Raw genomic sequence first — 21,942 nt, forward strand, 5'->3', positions numbered from 1 at the left:
AATTCTTTCCCCTTCTTCTTCAGGGGGAGTAGATCCTCCTGATCTGTCCGGGTTTTCTATGCTATTCCAGAATTAATAGCAATCTCGGTCTCCGGTGTCCTGGTGAGCTAAAGGGATAATAGTTTTATCTCTTTCTTTCTCCTTCTAGCCTCCGTCCCTCTCTCTAGGGCGCTTCACAACTCAGTCCTGTTTCCTAGTTCAGGGCTTAACTGGTCCCAGCCAACAGCTCTCTGTCTCTCTTCCTTCACCCGTCTCTAGACTAACTGCCGCTTTGCTGTCTCCATGGAAACTGACTCCTCCCCTCAGACCTGGGGTGGAAGGTGTTGTGTGTGCCCAAGTGTACATCTCTCCCTGCACCTATGGATCCTGTGGTAATCCCCCGCAGGGGTGCCACACCAACATATTATACTGCACTTTACAATTAAGCAGGACATGTTCAGACAAAAAAAAACAATACAAAGTAACACATAGTTGAACAGTTACAGCAGCAGTGAGGGTCCTGCTCACAAGTTTACAATCTACTAGGAAATAGATGGTTTGGAGATGAGTGAGGAAGACCATAATCCAAAAAAAACCTTCTTTTTACTGAACAGTAACTTGTTAAGAACTATGTACATCAAATAATAGGTACAATGCTTCACAAATGTTTCACTTGCATTAATCAGGCATGGGCATGTCTCATTTACATTTAATAACCCATTTAAAGTCCAGTAAACTCTTATGGGAAACTCAGTCTTCCCCTGTGAAGGCCATACAAGTCGAGGTGTATGAGAGAGGCCCCTCACAGATACTCTCAGTCTCCAACTGACTAATGAGGACTGCTCGAGTTAAGTAGGTACAACTCCTCAGTAGAACTTTGAATGTCCACTGCTCTCTGAAGGAAAATTCATGTCCCAAGATGGCAACCATAGCTTCCTTACTATGTAGACAATTGTTCACTAACGACTTTCTGATACAATTCCTTCTGCTTTCAATCCCCTTCAATGGGCCTTCTGCTCCCACTTGGGCAAAGTTCCTTGCCATTTAAATTCCCTAACCTGAGTTCCAATCTATCAAATGTCTCTTCACAATTCCTTGGTCTTTAGGACATATTATTTGATGTCCTCCCTCTTTGCACACAACACACTTAAGCATGTAAGTCTGCAAGCTGTCAGACTTTACAATACTGGTTGTTGAGCCCTATCTGAGTCATAACATGAAATCTGCCTCAGCTAGTGCCCATATAACGCCACCCATCATGAGCTAGTCCCAACTATTAATCCTGTCTTCCAATGACTAACTGTTGCTGGGCAGAAAATGATACATAAGCATTTTAACACATAGCAATGCAAATTACCAACTAGACAAAACAGTAAAATGCATTATTTGACCACAGATTCTTCCAACGGTATGTGACCACATCTCCACTTCTTTACAATAACATAGTGGCAAACTAGGAACTTTTTATTAGAGATGAGAGGTGTTCGACTCAAACTGTTCGCCAATCTCAAATTCGAGCTGTTTTGGGCGGTGTTCGAGTCGTTCGACGAACTTGAATGATTTGCAAAAAATTCGGCTGTTCGAGGTTATGTTCGATAACTGTTCGTGCGCCAAAAGCGTAACTGGATTTTTTCACAGTAATACTGTTAATCAATGTTAATAGACAGTTTCAGTGAAGAGTGGGCGGGGGGAGGGGCAGGGGATGGATCTCTGCAGGAATAATGAAGAACTCCATTTTTTTTTTCTTTCCCGCATTTACAGTGGGGCGGTGCAGTCTGTCAGCCTATCAGCAGCGCACACACGCAGCGAAGTGCTTTTTTTCACACAAGCAAGGGCATGTGTCATTGGCTGTGTATGTCACATGTCCTTGCCCTATAAGACCCAGCCATTTTCCCCGTCGTCATCATTTTCTCACTGCTGCAGCTGAATGTTAGACGGCACCGCTGCTGCTGTGGGCGCTATACAGTATAACTGTGTGAATTGCGAGCGAATTTACAGTTACATAGAGAGATAGGTTTAGGGAGTAGGGACTAGTTCTAATTGCTGCCCTTTTGAGGGCTAGGTTACAGCAGTTCATAGCACTTTTTTCCAGGCAGGTCTGTGCCAGTGCTGTGCAAGTGTTTTTCACAGCATTTGGCGAAATGTAGCTCAGCCAATCCTTTTGGGCCTGTAGCAGTGTCTGGTAGTCAGTGGAGTAGCCCATCTGAAGCAAGCTACACCACCTGTGTACCTAATAACAATATTTTACTGCATCTAACCCAGTAAATCCTTTTGGGCATAGTAGCAGTGTCTCATAGTCAGCGGAGTAGCCCACCTGTGAAGGAAGCTACACCGCCTGTGTATCTAATTCTAATTTTTTACTGCATCTAACCCAGGAAATTTTTTTGGGCCTAGTAGCAGTGTTTGGTAGTCAGCGGAGTAGCCCACCGGTGAAGGAAGCTATACCGCCTGTGTATCTAATTCTAATTTTTTACTGCATCTAACCCAGGAAATCTTTTTGGGCCTAGCAGCAGTGTCTGGTAGTCAGCGGAGTAGCCCACCTGTGAAGGAAGCTACACCGCCTGTGTATCTAATTCAAATTTTTTACTGCATCTAACCCAGGAAATCCTTTTGGGCCTAGTAGCAGTGTCTGCTAGTCAGCGGAATAGCCCAGCTGTTAAGCAAGCTACACCACCTGTAGATCTAATTACAAATTTTTAACTGCATCTAGCCCAGGCAATACTTTGGGCCTAGTAGCAGTGTCTGCTAGTCAGCGGAGTAGCCCAACTGTTAAGCAAGCTAAACCGCCTGTAGATCTAATTACAAATTTTTAACTGCGTCTAGCCCAGGCAATACTTTGGACCTAGTAGCAGTGTCTGCTAGTCAGCGGAGTAGCCCAGTTGTTAAGCAAGCTACACCACCTGTGCTTTGGACACTTAATTTTTTCAAAGGAAACGCTTCGGGCCCCCGGGACACTCAGTCAAGAGCATCGGGGAGGCGCCCCAAGGCAAAGGGGCTGGGACTGGCGGTAGCACGCCTTGCGGAGGACCGCCAAGCTCGATCCGTATAAAAGCTTTTTAACTGCAGCAGCTTTAGTGGACGCTACTGGAGCTGGAATTACCGCGGCTGCTGGCACCAGACTTGCCCTCCAATAGATCCTTGTAAAAGGATTTAAAGTGTACTCATTCAAATTACAGAGCCAATTTAAATTACAGAGCTTAGACCTGCCTCCACCGTGGGGGTTCTCGACCCACCAGCGGACAGGCACCAGTATTGGGAGAGGGGGGCTGGCCGTCAGGGTCCACCACGGCTCTGGCACAAACCCGGCGACACGGAGGTTGCACGGGCAGGAACGTCCTTGCCATGTCGGCGTCGCACTCCAGCGTAGTCCCTCTGCCCGCTCGCGCCCGTAACCTCAAAGGGATGCGCAAGCGGCTTTTCTTCCCAGGGCTGTTTCCCGCCCAGCAGGAACGTGGGGGAGCTCAGGTCAGCCTTCCACCGTACTCCCTTACCTCCCTTGCCCTCTTTCCTTCTTCCTTTCTCCATCTAACCCCTCGGCTCTGTGGTGTCTGCTCTCCCTCCATCTCTCTTCTTCTCACAGGTGGACTACCGTGTGTATTCACACTGTGGCGAATCTTTTGGGCCCAGGCATAAGAAGTCATCGAGGTAATGGATAATATGTGCCCCCTTAGAAACATCCATGACGACCCATTCAGGGAAGCAAATAAATGCCTCAAATAGTGAGCAGGATATGGAGCACCCCATGGGCAAACAGCGATCTATATAGTATGCTCCTTCCCAGAAGCAGCCCAATAGGCGGACACTATTCGGAGGCACAGGTAGTAAGTAACCGTAATGCCCCCTCAATGTCTGTTTTGGCCATTAGGGTGCCCCTTCCCAACTTCTTGACCCACCTGATTGCCTTGTCAAAGGAGGTACAGTATATACTACTGTACTTGGTTCCGCGTCGATGTTGTCGTTTACTGACCTGCCCCTTGGATATGACAAATGGTGGATTAGTCCGAATGTATTGGGTTCCGTTTTTGGCATGACTCCCAACGGGGATACCACTACGTCTTGTAAGGAAAGTGTTCTGAATGGAACCGCCATTCTACCTAAAGATATTTCTTTTTTTAATTTTCTTGTCACGACGTCTGGGTGTTGGTAGGCTGATTTTAGATTTTTATTCCAGCCTTTCTTAATTTTAGAAGGGCATGATATGCCTATATCTGTGTATCCTCCTCCTTTTACTCCTTCACCTCTTTTCTTTTCGCATGACTATATGTACTTGTCACTTTTCCATGTGTTAGTTGTGTCTTCTGAGCAGTTTGTCAGCTTTTGGACACGCTTTTCAAGGTGATTTCTATGTGTTTTCTATTTGTTTCTATGTGGTTTTGTTTGCCTGCCATTGGTTTTAACGGTGTTCGACGATGTTTGACGAACCGTTCGACGAACTGTTCGGCGAACATGCCAGTGTTCGACCAACCGAACCCGAACACTACGGGGGTGGCTCAACACTACTCTTTATAAGTTTAAAACTCATATCGGAAAACCCCTATAAGGAACTATATGGACCTTTAGTCAATTTTCATTTTAAAATTTGTCAAGTATACAGATATGTTCTTCCATAACTTGTCTGAAAACTCAACCTACCCGGAAATGTATGGCACAAGATGTTAAGCAATCATAAAAAAAACAAAAAACACATGTCCATCAGACGCCTCCATGCCATTTGTCACCCATAGACTCCAATGTTAAAAAACAAACATTCAATCCGCACATTTTTTACTAGATGGCTGTGAGAAATTCCTCTATTGGATGCTATTTGTCTGACATCCATTGAGTAACAACAGATTTCCACAGGTTCACATGTAAGTATGCATTTAAAGATTTTTTTGAGGATTTTTTCATTTTTGGGCTTTCATTTTTTCCTCCCTTATTCCAAGAGTCATAACTTTTTAAATTATCTGTTCACGTAGCCATATAAGGGCTTGCTTTTTTGCCAGCTAATTGTAGTTTTGAATAATAACATTCATTTTACCATAAACAGTATGTGCTAAAAAGCAGAACAAATACAAGTGTGGTAAAATTGTATAAAAACTCCCACAATTTTTCCATTGTTTTTTGGGTTTTGGGGTTTTGTTTTTATTGTGCAGCAAAAATTATATGGAGAGTTAATTCTTCGATTACAGCGAGCGATACAAAGCGTGTTCAGATTTTTTATATTTTAGTGGTGAAGGAAAAAACTCTTATTTTTATGTCAATGGAGCTGTCTTAAGGCTTATTCTTTGCGGGCTGAGCTGATGATTTTACTGATACCATTATGGTCTGCATAATACATTTTAATTACTATTTAATTAACCATTTTTGTGAAGGGATGTGACAAAAAAATGGCATTTCTGGGGTTTAATTTTTTTTCCCTTTTTGTCATTTAATGTACTGTTTTATATGGCAATTAATTGGATTTTTTTAACATGACAATACTAAATATGTTTATTTTTTTACATTTCTTTATTTAAATTTTTTTTAAAATTTTTTTTTATTTTTTAATTTATTTTTTAGTCACTTTGAGCAACTTGAACCTTCAATTGCTTGATGGCTTATACTATATTCTGCAACACTCCGGCATTGCAGTATATAAAGAAATCGATACCCACATGCAATCTCTGGTCCTTACAAGACCTCTTTTCCACTCTCATAAGTTCCTCACTCAATCGCTTCCAAGATTTTTCCTACGCAACCACCATCATCTGGGAAATTGGACATCGCCATGTCCAAGTGTCTCTCATATTTTGAGCCTTCAGATGAAACCGGGGCTGCTCCAACTTCTAACCTACTGTCTGCTTCCCCATTACCCTGTAGATTGTAGGCCTTCGAGGGCAAGGTCCTCTCTCCCTCTGTACTAGCCTGTCATTATCTTAAACTTAATTTTATTTATGTAATAATTATGTCAATTTTTTCTCATGTACAGCAACATGGAATTATTTGTGCTTTAAAAATAAACAATAGTAATATATGAAGAAATCTCAGATCTCCTTAGAAGCCCAGCCTGTGGCTGAGCTTCACAGTAGAACATAGTAGATACGGGTGTCTTCAGCAAGCTCCAAGTTGCCACTCGAACCTATTAGTTAATGGATACCAGACTGTGTATGCATCAGCAATGACATCATTCAAATGTCGCTGTCAGAGATTGACAGCAGTATTTAAATAGTTAAACTGCAGTGATCAAAGCATCTGTGACAGCTACAGTGACAGGCAGATGCCAGCTATGTAATACAGCCACGATCTGCCAGCTCCTGAGCCAGCTTTATACTTTTCTTTGCAAGCTATTACAAAAATGTATGTCACATATCATTGAGGAGTTAATGGATGGAGCGAGATTGTACTAAATTGTTATAATTACAAACTGTAGACCATAACATGATTCAGGAATAGGTATTTGTGAACTTATTCATAGGCTTTACAGGTTAAAAAAATGGTACGGGTCCACAAAGTTCAAACTTTTTGAAAGGCATCATTGCATGGTATCTTCTAACATAACATGACTAGGTAATTATTTTACTCTACATAACATTTCAATGTTTGATTTTTCTGGTTAGATTTTTCATGAAATCAGAACCCCAATATATCTGCCGTCTCATTGTAATATATAGTTGACTTTAATTGGATTACTTGATAAATTTATTTATTTACATATTTTTTCAATATAACCAATTGTATATAAACTTTAACTAAGACAACAGCGTCCTATCTGCAAATTGTTTTGAACTCAGTGAAGCGTGCCATGTTCTGCGTTGTCAGCTCCATGTAAATTGAGGGGCTGCTTCCACTGGCAACAGGAAGCACTGCAGATGTATTTTAATGGGAAGGGATATGCAATGCAGGAGACTGTCAGATGCATACTCCTAGAAAAGACAGGAAAATACACATTTCTCTACAGAGAACACTGTATGTGGTAGCATTTCAGTGGAAAAAAATGCTGGATGCTAGAATTACACCTGTCTCTGTGGCATTAAAAGAATCTTCGGCAGAGTTTATCATTTACTTATGAAGATTTATGAGGTTGTTTTTTTTTCTTTTGGCAGCATGAAAGCACAAAAATTACTCAAAAGATCTACATAATTTTGCAAACCAAGTCACTGTCATTATTTCTGATTTAAGCAAAATGTTGGATTGGAGCTTGCAGGCTCCATGCGTGGTACAGCTCTCATTATGTCATTTGTCAGTGATACCATAAGTTTCCCATTGAACGTGAACATCAGTTTTTTTATGCATTGGAAAATCTTGACCTAAAAGGTAAAACCTCATTATATTTCAGAATCATTAGAACTATTTTTTTTTATCCCTAGATTTGTAAGTTGCACTTTAATTCTATTGACGTGCTCCTAAAAATCAACCCATGTTAACATAAACTAGGTAATGAGCTACAAGGTAGCAAGAAATGACTTTGTGGGAAGCATTCAATCTTTGAGAAAATCCTCTCTGTGCTTAATACTCATTAAAAATCTATTGCATCTTCATGCTAGCACAGCTCACTCTTCAAAGTCAGACGACTTGTTCCCTTCTGTATTTATCTTATTAGTTTTCAGTGGATTCATGTTAATTCAAATAAAAATATAGATCAGCAACACATGGAGGCTGTACATACATACACCTTAAGCTAGGGTCACACGAGCATGTATTCTCTCTTGTGAGAGAATCGGGTTTATTATGCAAATCACACTCTGATCAAACTCTGATCAGAGTTTAATCAGAGAATGATCATAGGGTGATACGATTCTCTTGGATGAGAAGATGGAGAAAAAAATGTCTCCATCTTCTCCATTGTGCCAGTCCATGGAAATCAGACTGTACTCAGATGTCATCTGAGTGCAGTCTGATGTTTCCCATGGACTCATTGACTTGCATGGCCGAGTGCGATCTGAATATTGGATGCAAATCAAGCATGCTGCAATTTTGAGTTGATGGCATGAGCCGCTCAGTGCCGCAAAGCTTGCTGATTGGCTGCAGTGCTGTTGTGGTGAGTTCAACGCTGCAGATAGTAACATACATTGGGAGCAGTGAAAGAGACTCAGTGCTGGACTGGGGGAGGATGAGCAAAGCACAGTTTTAAACAAACTGCAATTTGGGGACAAGTTTTTTTTTTATTAAACAGAAAAACTCCTTTAATGGTGGTGATTGACCTGATAGAATTTGTTTGTATAACAGGGACCGATGCCAAGAAGTTCTGGGTGACGACTACAATGTGTGACTGCAAAGACATTGATCAGCATTGTTGTTTGCGGAAAGTGCTGTAGACACTTTATAAGAAGGTGATTGATGACAAGACAAGACCTGAGGACATGTGCCCAAGTAATATGGACATAGTGTGTGAACATAGGGTCTTACCAAACTGTCTTCTCTATGGAGAAGAACCCATCACCCCCATGTGAACACCCCACAGGCTGACAGAACTGCTTGTTGTGGATTAGGTAAATAAAGATCCAATATCACGGCATGACTGTGAATCTCTATATTGAGGTAATCACATTAGCTAGGAGTCAGCAGTCTACAGGAAGCCCAAAAGTTCTCTGCTCTCTCATTATCAACAGAGTGCTAACAAACAGGTACAGACTAGCTGTCTCCAGCCCACACCATGGACATCAACATTGTACCAAGAAAAAGCAATATTTCAATGTTATCTCTATCATATGCAAATTGCCTATTCAGAGAGAAAGAGGACTTGTACTCTATGGCGCCACCTATTGAAAGCAGCAATCCTACAAGTCACAATCGACCCTTTAATGAGTCTTGCAATATGACTTAGGATAATATCTTTGGCTATTTGGCTATTATCCTAAGTCATATTGCAAGACTCGTTAAAGGGTCAATTGTGACTTGTAGAATTGCTGCTTCCAATAGGTGGCGCTATAGAGTTCAAGTCCTCTTTCTTTCTGAGGAGGCAATTTGCATATTACATTTCCCAGAGGAGCATTGCACAGCAAATAAGCTTCCTTACCATGGCATGCCAGAGCCGATATGTCACTCTCCACAAGGAGAAACGTTGCCCCTTAGATCTCTACAATAATCCTTTCAAAATAATTCACGGACATATCCATGATAGGGGAGCATAATTTTCACCCTTGGGAAACAACAGAAATGTAATATCAATCTGAAATATAGATATATCATAGTCATGTTTGGTGTGTCTAGGATGGAAAAATATGCTTGGAAAGATGGTGGTCATGTTATTCCACTAGGTAGTTCCTATGGGAAAAAAATGACATGAATTAGAATTGTGTCCTGAAGCTGTCTTTCCCTGCATATAATTGGACATCCTCCTCTCACCTGAGGACTCTGGATAAGACCTTTTAAAATATCTCATCCAAAGCCACCTAGTGTAAGACCCAGGAGTAACAATGAGAATTATAGATCTATCCAAATTTATTCAGTGTCTAATCCGCAAAGAGTCTCCCACCGATCTAAACAGTAAGAGCTTTCTGTAGCTGTCCTTTGTATGTTTGTACTGTTTTGCCTTGTGCGTATGTATGTCTTTTTACTATTTAAACTATTTAATGTTTTCGCATTTTGTAAGCTCTTTGCCATTTGGATATTGAATCTAAATTTTTATGAGACTGTTTGTTGCTGCCCTAAACATAGCTACTACCTTAAAGAGGAAAAAGATAGCTGAGCTGTGTTACCCTATGTATGCCACAGTGGTAGAAGTTTACCTTTTTGTACTGGAAATCTGGGTGTGCGGGTATACTAGTGTGTTTCCCATTGTATGTGTCTCACTGGCCTAACGAAACAGCAAGTGATGGTGGCATCAAGTGTGGTGTGGACGCGTGAACTGACTTAGGGGTGCAATTCAATCATTGTTAGCTTATTAGTAGTGTTGAGCGAGCATGTTTGACACTGCTCGGTACTCACCCGAGCATCTCACTACTCGGGATGTTCGGCGAGCACCGAGCATTTCCGGGTTACTCGGTCGGGAGCTCGGGTCTCCGCCCTGCATGTTTGGCGCTCATTACAGAGCCAAAGAACATGCAGGGATTGCCAGCCAGTCACTGTAATGCCGCAGCCATGTTGGTTGTGGGCATTACAGTGATTAGCTGGCTGCACAGAGTCACCTCGAGTATTAAAACCGGGCGCCGCCATCTTGGACACAGTCGCTCCTGATCAGACAGTGTAGGGAGAGTGCTGCGGAGCTAGGGAGAGATTTATACTGTGAAATAGTTAGTGTAGGGTCTCTAAAGCCTGCCAAATCAAACAAACAGTCCTTCTCAGGACTAATATCCATCCCAGATATCAGGCAGGCAGGCAGGCAGGCTGTATAGGAGAAGCAGTGGTTATACCAACAAACACTGCATTACAGTCCTGTGTGCTGCTTTTCAAATTGCTAGACTTAGTCCCAGGTCTCAGGGGCCAGGAAAAATCCTTTTTTTTCATCTACATCCGCTTTTTTTTTTTTTTCCTCAGTCAGACTGAACAAATACTCATCTTATTAACCTTTTGGTATTCCCCCCCCCACTAAAAAAAAATGGTGTGTGTCTGTGAGTGTTCAGACACAAATATATCTGTTTAAAAGAGTGTGGTGTAGGCCAGATAACTAGAACTGTGGTTTTGCAGTTCCACGGTTCAAATCTCTGTATTATTCACTTTTTTGCCTTTCTTCCTTAAAAAAAACCATTTTGAGTGTCTCGCTGACTGTCCAGACACAAATATATCTGTTTAAAAGATTCTGATGTAGGCCAGAGAACTAGAACTGTGGTTTTCCTCTTCCACGGTTCAAATCTGGGTGTAATCCACCTTTTTGCATAAAAAAAAAAACAGTTTGAGTGTCTCACTGACTGTTCAGACACAAATATATCTGTTTAAAAGAGTCTGGTGTAGGCCAGAGAGCTAGAACTGTGGTTTTCCTCTTCCACAGTTCAAATCTGGGTGTAATCCACCTTTTTGCATAAAAAAACAGGTTGAGTGTCTCGCTGACTGTTCAAACACAAATATATCTGTTTAAAGGATTCTGGTGTAGGCCAGAGAACTAGAACTGTGGTTTTCCTCTTCCACAGTTCAAATCTGGGTGTAATCCACCTTTTTGCCTTTTTTAAATAAAAAAAAAACAGTTTCAGTGCTGACTGTTCAGACACAAATATATCTGTTTAATAGATTCTGGTGTAGGCAAAAGAACTAGAACTGTGGTTTTCTTCTTCCACGGTTCAAATCTGGGTGTAATCCACCATTTTGCCTTTTTTAAATAGAAAAAAACAGTTTCAGTGCTGACTGTTCAGACACAAATATATCTGTTTAAAAGATTCTGGTGTAGGCCAGAGAACTAGAACTGTGGTTTTCCTCTTCCATGGTTCAAATCTGGGTGTAATCTACCTTTTTGCATAAAAAAAACAGTTTGAGTGTCTCGCTGACTGTTCAAACACAAATATATCTGTTTAAAAGATTCTGGTGTAGGCCAGAGAACTAGAACTGTGGTTTTCCTCTTCCACGGTTCAAATCTGGGTGTAATCCACCTTTTTGCATAAAAAAAACAGTTTGAGTGTCTCGCTGACTGTTCAGACACAAATATATCTGTTTAAAAGATTCTGGTGTAGGCCAGAGAACTAGAACTGTGGTTTTCCTCTTCCAAGGTTAAAATCTGGGTGTAATCCACCTTTTTGCCTTTTTTAAATAAAAAAAAACAGTTTGCGTGTCTCGCTGACTGTTTAGACACAAATATATCTGTTTAAAAGATTCTGGTGTAGGCCAGAGAGCTAGACCTGTGGTTTTCCTCTTCCACGGTGCAAATCTGGGTGTAATCCACCTGTTTAGCCTTTTTTACATAAAAAAAACAGTTTGAGTGTCTCGCTGACTGTTCAGACACAAATATATCTGTTTAAAAGATTCTGGTGTAGGCCAGAGAACTAGAACTGTGGTTTTCCTCTTCCACAGTTCAAATCTGGGTGTAATCCACCTTTTTGCCTTTTTTACATAAAAAAAAACTGTTTCAGTGTCTCGCTGACTGTTCAGACACAAATATATCTGTTTAAAAGATTCTGGTGTAGGCCAGAGAACTAGAACTGTGATTTTCCTCTTCCACGGTTCAAATCTGGCTGTAATCCATCTTTTTGCATAAAAAAAAAACAGGTTGAGTGTCTCGCTGACTGTTCAGACACAAATATATCTGTTTAAAAGATTCTGGTGTAGGCCAGAGAACTAGAACTGTTGTTTTCCTCTTCCACGGTTAAAATCTGGGTGTAATCCACCTTTTTGCCTTTTTTAAATAAAAAAAAACAGTTTGCGTGTCTCGCTGACTGTTCAGACACAAATATATCTGTTTAAAAGATTCTGGTGTAGGCCAGAGAGCTAGAACTGAGGTTTTCCTCTTCCACAGTTCAAATCTGGGTGTAATCCACCTTTTTGCATAAAAAAAAACAGTTTGAGTGTCTCGCTGACTGTTCAGACACAAATATATCTGTTTAAAAGATTCTGGTGTAGGCCAGAGAACTAGAACTGTGCTTTTCCTCTTCCACGGTTCAAATCTCACCTTTTTGCATAAAAAAAAAACAGTTTGAGTGTCTTGCTGACTGTTCAGACAAAAATATATCTGTTTCAAAGATTCTGGTGTAGGCCAGAGAACTAGAACTGTGGTTTTCCTCTTCCAAGGTTAAAATCTGGGTGTAATCCACCTTTTTGCCTTTTTTAAATAAAAAAAAACAGTTTGCGTGTCTCGCTGACTGTTTAGACACAAATATATCTGTTTAAAAGATTCTGGTGTAGGCCAGAGAGCTAGACCTGTGGTTTTCCTCTTCCACGGTGCAAATCTGGGTGTAATCCACCTGTTTAGCCTTTTTTACATAAAAAAAACAGTTTGAGTGTCTCGCTGACTGTTCAGACACAAATATATCTGTTTAAAAGATTCTGGTGTAGGCCAGAGAACTAGAACTGTGGTTTTCCTCTTCCACAGTTCAAATCTGGGTGTAATCCACCTTTTTGCCTTTTTTACATAAAAAAAAACAGTTTCAGTGTCTCGCTGACTGTTCAGACACAAATATATCTGTTTAAAAGATTCTGGGAAGGGAGGAGAGCCAGGCGGAGGTGACCGAGCGGACCGGGAGGACCAGTAGGAGGCGACCGGAGGGACGAGCGCAAGAGAGCGCTGTGGCAGCGTGCAGTGCCGGCCAGCGGAGGGTGCCATGTGGTGGTTACCAGGAGGTGATCAGGAGGACCGGTAAGAGGCGACCGGAGGGACAAGCGCGCTGTGATAGCGTGCAGCGTCCCTAGAGGAGGTGAGTGAGGGGCAGGAGGCCGCGATAAGCGGCCCTACTGAACCCAAGTGTGTACTGTACTGTATTGTATTTGTATCTGTATTGTAATTGTATTGTATTCCCTAGTCCATATTTAATTGATTACCCCCCCGTCCATATTTAAATTGATTCCCCTGAACACCCCCGTCCATATTTAACTGATCCCTCTGACCACATTAAATTGACCCCCCCGTCCTCATTTAATTGATCCCCGACCACCCCCCGTCCATATTAAAGTGATCCCCCTGACCACATTTAAATGATTGACCCCCCAGCCCATAATTGATTGATCCCCCTTGTCCTATTTAATAGATTCCCCTTGTCCACTTTTACTCATCCCCAGTCCCTATCTATTTGCCTTATCCCCCACCATATTTAATTAACCCCTGTCCATAATTAATTGATTGATTCCCCAGACCACAATTAATTATTTCCCCAGTCCATATTTATTGATATTATTGATACTTATTGATCCCCAGTCCTTAGTTAATTGACCCACCGTCCATACCTATTTTTTTGCTTTACCCCCCATCCTATTTAATTAAACCCCCTGTCCATAATTAATTGATTGAATCCCTAGTCCACAATTAATTATTTCCCCAGTCCATACTTATTGATCCCAGTCCATAGTTAATTGACACACCGTCCACACTTAATTAATCCACCTGACCCACTCAGCTGATCCCCCGTCCATACTTAATTGATACTTAATTGATCCCCCGTCCATACTTAACTGATCCCGCGCCGATATCTAATCGATACACTTGCACATCCCTAATTGATCCCCGTCCATACACCTATATATAAATAATTGTGTTTTGTACTTGTACATATATACTGACTGTATCCCCATATTTAGAATGACGTCCATGTTGGCCGGAGCCGTGCAGTGTACATCTTGCGCAATGTATGCATTCCCTGAGCTACCGCTCAGGGATCCATACTGCTGCGAGAGATGTGAGCATATCGTGCACTTGGAAGCCCAAATCCTGGATCTAAGTGCTCAGATAGCGGTACTGAGGAGCATCGACAACATGGAACGGAGTTTGCTGCTCACCGAGCAGACACTCAATGGGTCAACACTGGGGGTGGAGCTTAGTGGGGAAGCGCAGGCTGAACAGGCAGGGAGCTGGGTAACGGTTAGAAGGGATAGAGGGAAGAAGTATAGGAAGGCTGGTTCAGAACCGGCATTATTGGAGCACGACAGATCCTCTGACCGCCGGGGGAGTGTATGCTCCAGTAATGAGGGGGAGGGGGGAAGTGTAGGGCAGGCTAGACAGGTCCTGGTAGTGGGTGACTCTATTATTAGGGGGACAGACAGGGCAATCTGTCACAAAGACCGGGATCGCCGAACGGTGTGCTGCCTCCCTGGCGCTCGAGTCCGGCACATCGCGGATCGGGTTGACAGGTTACTGGGTGGGGCTGGCGAAGACCCAGCGGTCATGGTCCACATTGGCACCAATGACAAAGTGAGTGGTAGATGGAGGGTCCTTAAAAATGATTTCAGGGACCTAGGTAGGAAGCTTAGGGCAAGGACCTCCAAGGTAGTTTTCTCAGAAATACTACCAATCCCGCGAGCCACACAGGAGCGCCAACGGGAGGTTAGGGAGGTGAATAAGTGGCTAAAGAGTTGGTGCAAGGCAGAAGGGTTTGGGTTCATGGAGAACTGGGCCGACTTCGCTGTCGGCTACAGGCTCTACCGTAGGGACGGGCTGCACCTCAATGGGGAGGGTGCAGCGGTGCTGGGGAAGAAGATGGCTAATAGGTTGGAGGAGTTTTTAAACTAGAGACGGGGGGGGGAAACCAAGGAAATAGGTGGGATGTGAGGCAAGCAAGGGGGAAGGGGAGAAGTGAATATAATGAGGGTGGAGAGGGGGGTGGGGATAGTACAGTTAGATCGTTAGAGAAGAATAGGATGCTAAATAACCCCAAAGTTTTATCTTGCATGCTGACCAACGCAAGAAGCCTGACCAATAAGGCGGATGAGCTGCGGGCGCTTATATCGGAGGAGAGGTATGACATCGTAGGTATAACAGAGACTTGGCTAGACGATAGCTATGACTGGGCGGTAAATTTAACAGATTATAGTTTATTTAGAAGGGACCGGAAACAGGGGAAGGGCGGAGGAGTCTGCTTATATGTAAAGTCACGTCTAAAGCCCAGACTAAGGGAAGATATAGGAGAGGGAGAAGAGGGGGTCGAGTCCATGTGGGTAGAGATAGAGGGGGCAAAAAATAATAATAAAATATTACTGGGGGTCTGCTATAAGCCACCCAATATAACAGAGGAGAATGAGAATCTGCTATTAGGACAAATAGACAAAGTAGCAAAACATAATGAGGTGATTGTAATGGGGGACTTCAACTACCCGGATATTGACTGGGAAACAGAAACCTGTAGATCGCAGAAAGGAAAAAGGTTCTTGACAAATATCAAGGATAATTATCTCTCCCAACTAGTGCAGGAACCAACGAGAGGGAAGGCAGTGTTGGACTTAATATTGACTAATAGGCCTGATAGAATAACTGAGGTACAGATAGGGGGGCACCTAGGTAATAGCGATCATAATATTATCAATTTCAAAGTGCCCTTCAGTAGGGTTATCAATAAGGGAACAACTAAAACATTAAACTTTAGGAGGGCGAAGTTTGATCAGCTGAAAGAAAACCTTCAACTTATAGACTGGGACAAAGTTCTTAATCAAGGAAATACGAATAGTAAATGGGAAACCTTCAAAAGAATTCTGAATACTCAGTGCGAGAGGTATATACCGTATGGGAATAAAAGGGCCAGAAATAAGAGGAAACCAATATGGTTGAATAAGAACGTAAAAGGGGCGTTAAATAGCAAAAAAGAGGCATTCAAGAGATTAAAACAGGAAAACAGCAAGGAGGCACTAATGTGTTACAAGGAAAAAACGAGAACCTGCAAAAAACAAATAAAAATAGCAAAGGAGGAAACAGAGAGACGTATTGCTAGGGAAAGTAGATCAAATCCCAAACTGTTCTTTACGTATATAAATAGTAAAAGGATTAAATCGAATAATATTGGACCGATAAAAAGTGATGAAGGCAAAATCATAGAGAAAGATGAGGATAAAGCTAATCTATTAAATAAATTTTTTTCGTCAACTTTCACAAAGGAAAAAGAACTAACAGGCGAAATGAGAAGTGACAAGCTTAATCCTCCACTAAGTATGACAAATCTAACCCAAGCTGGGGTACAGAAACGCCTCAGTAACATTAAAATAAACAAATCACCAGGACCTGATGGCATACACCCACGGGTACTAAGGGAACTAAGTAATGTGATAGACAGACCGTTATATCTTATATTTAAGGACTCTGTTGAGACTGGGTCTGTACCACTTGATTGGCGACAGGCGAATGTAGTGCCAATATTCAAAAAGGGAGCAAAAAGTGACGCCGGAAACTATCGGCCGGTGAGTCTGACGTCCGTTGTGGGCAAAATTTTTGAAGGCTTTATTAATGAGGCAATCATGGAGCATCTTGACGCTAATAATCTATTAACCCCGAACCAACATGGATTCATGAGGAATCGCTCCTGCCAAACAAACCTGATTGACTTCTACGAGGAGGTTAGCTCTCGAGTAGATCAGGGGGAACCAGTGGATGTCGTGTATCTCGACTTCTCAAAAGCGTTCGATAGCGTGCCACATAATAGGTTGGTATACAAAATGAGAATGATGGGGCTGGGGGAAAATGTCTGCAAGTGGGTAGCTAACTGGCTAAAGGATAGAAGGCAGAGGGTGGTTATAAATGGAATATACTCAGATTGGGTAAGCGTCACTAGTGCGGTACCACAGGGGTCTGTACTAGGCCCAATGTTATTTAATATCTTTATTAACGACATAGTCAACGGGATAAATAGTAAAATATCAATATTTGCAGATGACACAAAGTTATGTAAAACAATTAATACAAAAGAGGATAGTGAAGACCTTCAGAGGGATTTGGATAAGCTGGGTAGGTGGAGCATTAAATGGCAAATGAGGTTTAACGAGGAGAAATGTAAGGTCATACATATGGGAAGGAAAAATGGAAGTCACCAGTACTCACTGAATGGGAAATCATTGGGGAATTCAGAGATGGAGAAGGACTTGGGCATCTTGATTGATAGCAAACTAAATTGGAGTGCCCAAAGTCAGGCCGCTGCTGTAAGGGCAAACAGGGTAATGGGATGTATCAGAAGAGGTATAGCTGCAAAGGATGAGAACATTGTTCTTCCACTGTACAAAGCACTGGTCAGACCACACTTGGAATACTGTGCTCAGTTATGGGCCCCAATATATAGAAAGGATATAAATGAGCTTGAAAAGGTACAAAGGAGGGCAACAAAATTAATAAAGGGAATGGAGGGACTGCAATACCCAGAGAGGTTGGCAAAACTAGGACTATTCAGCCTGGAAAAGAGAAGGTTGAGGGGGGACATAATAAATGTGTACAAATATGTTAGGGGACAGTATAGAGACCTTGCCCGGGATTTGTTCAAAAGGAGGGATATTACGGTAACAAGAGGGCACTCACTAAGACTGGAAGAGAAAAGGTTTCAGCACCAGCATAGGAAGGGGTTCTTTATGGTAAGAGCAGTGAGAATATGGAATTCACTGAGTGAGGAGACGGTAATGTCGGATTCACTACACCAGTTCAAGCGGGGACTGGATGCTTTTCTAGATACCAGGCAGATTTCTGCATATACTTAAAAATAGAATAAAATAGTAGGTTGATACAGGGATTTATTCTGACTGCTGGTTTCAGAGTCGGGAGGGAATTTTTCCTCAGGTGAAGATTGGCTAAATCATTTGGGGTTTTTGCCCTCCTCTGGATCAACTTTAGCAACTACAGAACTTACAGGTCGAACTTGATGGACGCAAGTCTTTATTCGGCTTTACAAACTATGTACTATGTATGGTGTAGGCCAGAGAACTAGAACTGTGGTTTTCCTCTTCCACGGTTCAAATCTGGCTGTAATCCATCTTTTTGCATAAAAAAAAACAGGTTGAGTGTCTCGCTGACTGTTCAGACACAAATATATCTGTTTAAAAGATTCTGGTGTAGGCCAGAGAACTAGAACTGTGGTTTTCCTCTTCCACGGTTAAAATCTGGGTGTAATCCACCTTTTTGCCTTTTTTAAATAAAAAAAAACAGTTTGCATGTCTCGCTGACTGTTCAGACACAAATATATCTGTTTAAAAGATTCTGGTGTAGGCCAGAGAGCTAGAACTGTGGTTTTCCTCTTCCACGGTTCAAATCTGGGTGTAATCCACCTTTTTGCATAAAAAAAACAGTTTGAGTGTCTCGCTGACTGTTCAGACACAAATATATCTGTTTAAAAGATTCTGGTGTAGGCCAGAGAACTAGAACTGTGCTTTTCCTCTTCCACGGTTCAAATCTCACCTTTTTGCATAAAAAAAAAAACAGTTTGAGTGTCTTGCTGACTGTTCAAACAAAAATATATCTGTTTAAAAGATTCTGGTGTAGGCCAGAGAACTAGAACTGTGGTTTTCCTCTTCCACGGTTAAAATCTGGGTGTAATCCACCTTTTTGCATAAAAAAAACAGTTTGAGTGTCTCGCTGACTGTTCAGACACAAATATATCTGTTTAAAAGATTCTGGTGTAGGCCAGAGAACTAGAACTGTGCTTTTCCTCTTCCACGGTTCAAATCTCACCTTTTTGCATTAAAAAAAAACAGTTTGAGTGTCTTGCTGACTGTTCAAACAAAAATATATCTGTTTAAAAGATTCTGGTGTAGGCCAGAGAACTAGAACTGTGGTTTTCCTCTTCCACGGTTAAAATCTGGGTGTAATCCACCTTTTTGCATAAAAAAAAAACTGTTTCAGTGTCTCGCTGACTGTTCAGACAAAAATATATCTGTTTCAAAGATTCTGGTGTAGGCCAGAGAACTAGAACTGTGGTTTTCCTCTTCCACGGTTCAAATCTGGGTGTAATCCACCTTTTTGCATAAAAAAAAACAGTTTCAGTGTCTCGCTGACTGTTCAGACACAAATATATCTGTTTAAAAGATTCTGGTGTAGGCCAGAGAACTAGAACTGTGGTTTTCCTATTCCACGGTTCAAATCTCCTTTTTATTACCCTTTTGCCATTGATAGTGCGAGTGTAAGCTATTTTACTTCATTTACAATTGGCAAGGTACGTGGCAAGGGACGTAGAACTGGACGTTCTGGTCATGGTGTGTGCAGAGGACGGGGCCGTGGCCAAGGTGAAAATGTGCCATAACCAACAGCCACATCTTCTCGCTCCCAGTTCTTGACCGAATTACTATGGAAGCACACAACAACACCACTTTTGCGAACTGATCAGTGCGAACAGGTTATCAATTGGATAGCAGATAATACTTCCAGTTACCTGGGCACCACCACCTCCAGTCTGTCTTCCACACGGTCAAGTCTAAGTAGCCGTGAGTCTCGACCGCATACTCCTCCTCACCCTGATGCTCCTTCCTCCCACCATGCCGAGTGTCGTCAGATAGCAACTGATCCCACAGTTGGACAATCTGAAGAGCTGTTCACTGGTCCATTTCCATATTTGGGTCCGTCGCCTGCTCTGCTTGAAGTGGTGGAAGAGGAGATCCCATGTAGCGATGGCCAAATATTTGAACAGCCACGGCCACAGGAAGGCGACGCTGGCAATTTGTCACAAGAGGTGGATGATGACGAGACACAATTGCCACGAAGTGAGGAGGAGGACTGTGGTGCGGAAGTGGAAGAGGAGGAGGTGGTGGATGATCTAGTAACTGGCCCAACATGGCAGGAGGACACGCAGAGTGAGGCCAGCAGCACACAGGGGGAGGAAGGCAGAGTACCCCAACAGGCAGGAAGAAGCAGTGTGATGGCCGCAGACAGAAGGCGGGCAATCGTTCCCCGTAACACCAACACGAGGGACGTTGCCCGTACAACCGGTAGGTCTTCCAGAGTCTGGATTTTTTTTAAAGACTCTGCTAATAACCCCAAAAAGGCCATTTATACCATCTGCCAGGCCAGCATCAGCAGGGGTGACAAAACTACCAGCCTGACCACCACCAGCATGATCAGGCATATGTCAGCAAAGCAACCAAGTTTGTGGAGCGAACCCCAGGGTCCACGACCAGTGTCAGCGGGTATCACCACTGCTTCTTCCGCTGTTCTGTGTTTAAGAGAACCCCCTGTTTTGCATGCAAGGCAATCCACTGTCCATACTGCATGCAAAGATGCCCCCTCCTCTCAGTCTTCACTTGTTATTGCAGTTTCTCAAGAAACAGCATCAACGTCCACGTCCACGTCGAACCGCAGCGTTCAGTTATCCATATCCCAAACCTTTGAATGAAAGCGCAAATTCGCAGCCAATGCCCCACAGGCCACAGTCCTAAATTCGCACATTTCACGACTGCTTGCGCTGAAAATGCTGCCTTTTAGGCTGGTGGAGACGGAATCCTTCCGCAACCTTATGGTTGTCGCTGTCCATCGGTACTCGGTCCCCAGCCGACACTATTTTGCCCGCTGTTCCATCCCCGCACTACACAAGCACGTGTCCCAAAACATCTGCCGTGCCCTCAACAATGCAGTTACTGGGAGAGTCCACCTGACAACGAACACGTGGACAACTGCTTGTGGCCAGGGAAGGTACATCTCCCTGATGGCACACTGGGTAAACATAGTGGAAGCCGGGACCCAGTCGGACCTTGGGATGGAACACATCCTCCCCACACCGAGGATTGCGGGCCCTATGTCAGTCAGAGTTGCCCCCACAGTGTACAGCTCCTGCACATCATCCTCCTCCTCCTCCTCATGTTCAGCCTCCATCTCAGATATCACCACATCAGTTACAAGCTGGAAGCACTGCAGTACTGCCTCAGCCAAGCGGCAACAGACTGTGCTGAAACTCATAAGCTTAGGTGATAAACCTCACACTGCTTGTGAGTTGTGGACAGCTGTGAAAGAGCAGGCAGATCTGTGGCTTAGACCGCTGAACCTACATCCAGGCATGGTCGTGTATGACAATGGCCGTAACCTGGTGTCAGCTCTGAGGCGAGGTGAGATCACACACGTACCATGCCTGGCTCATGTGCTTAACCTCATGGTTCAGCGGTTTCTTAAATCGTACCCCGAGTTGGAGCATTATTGGAGCACGACAGATCCTCTGACCGCCGGGGGAGTGTATGCTCCAGTAATGAGGGGAAGGGGGGAAGTGTAGGGCAGGCAAGACAGGTCCTGGTAGTGGATGACTCTATTATTAGGGGGACAGACAGGGCAATCTGTCACAAAGACCGGGATCGCCGAACGGTGTGCTGCCTCCCTGGCGCTCGAGTCCGGCACATCGCGGATCGGGTTGACAGGTTACTGGGTGGGGCTGGCGAAGACCCAGCGGTCATGGTCCACATCGGCACCAATGACAAAGTGACTGGTAGATGGAGGGTCCTTAAAAATGATTTCAGGGACCTAGGTAGGAAGCTTAGGGCAAGGACCTCCAAGGTAGTTTTCTCAGAAATACTACCAATCCCGCGAGCCACACAGGAGCGCCAACGGGAAGTTAGGGAGGTGAATAAGTGGCTAAAGAGTTGGTGCAAGGCAGAAGGGTTTGGGTTCATGGAGAACTGGGCCGACTTCGCGGTCGGCTACAGGCTCTACAGTAGGGACGGGCTGCACCTCAATGGGGAGGGTGCAGCGGTGCTGGGGAAGAAGATGGCTAATAG

Source organism: Phyllobates terribilis, unplaced genomic scaffold, assembly GCF_046119375.1.
Source record: "Phyllobates terribilis strain yellow unplaced genomic scaffold, ASM4611937v1 Scaffold_1__5_contigs__length_1240528914, whole genome shotgun sequence".
NCBI lineage: Eukaryota > Metazoa > Chordata > Amphibia > Anura > Dendrobatidae > Phyllobates > Phyllobates terribilis.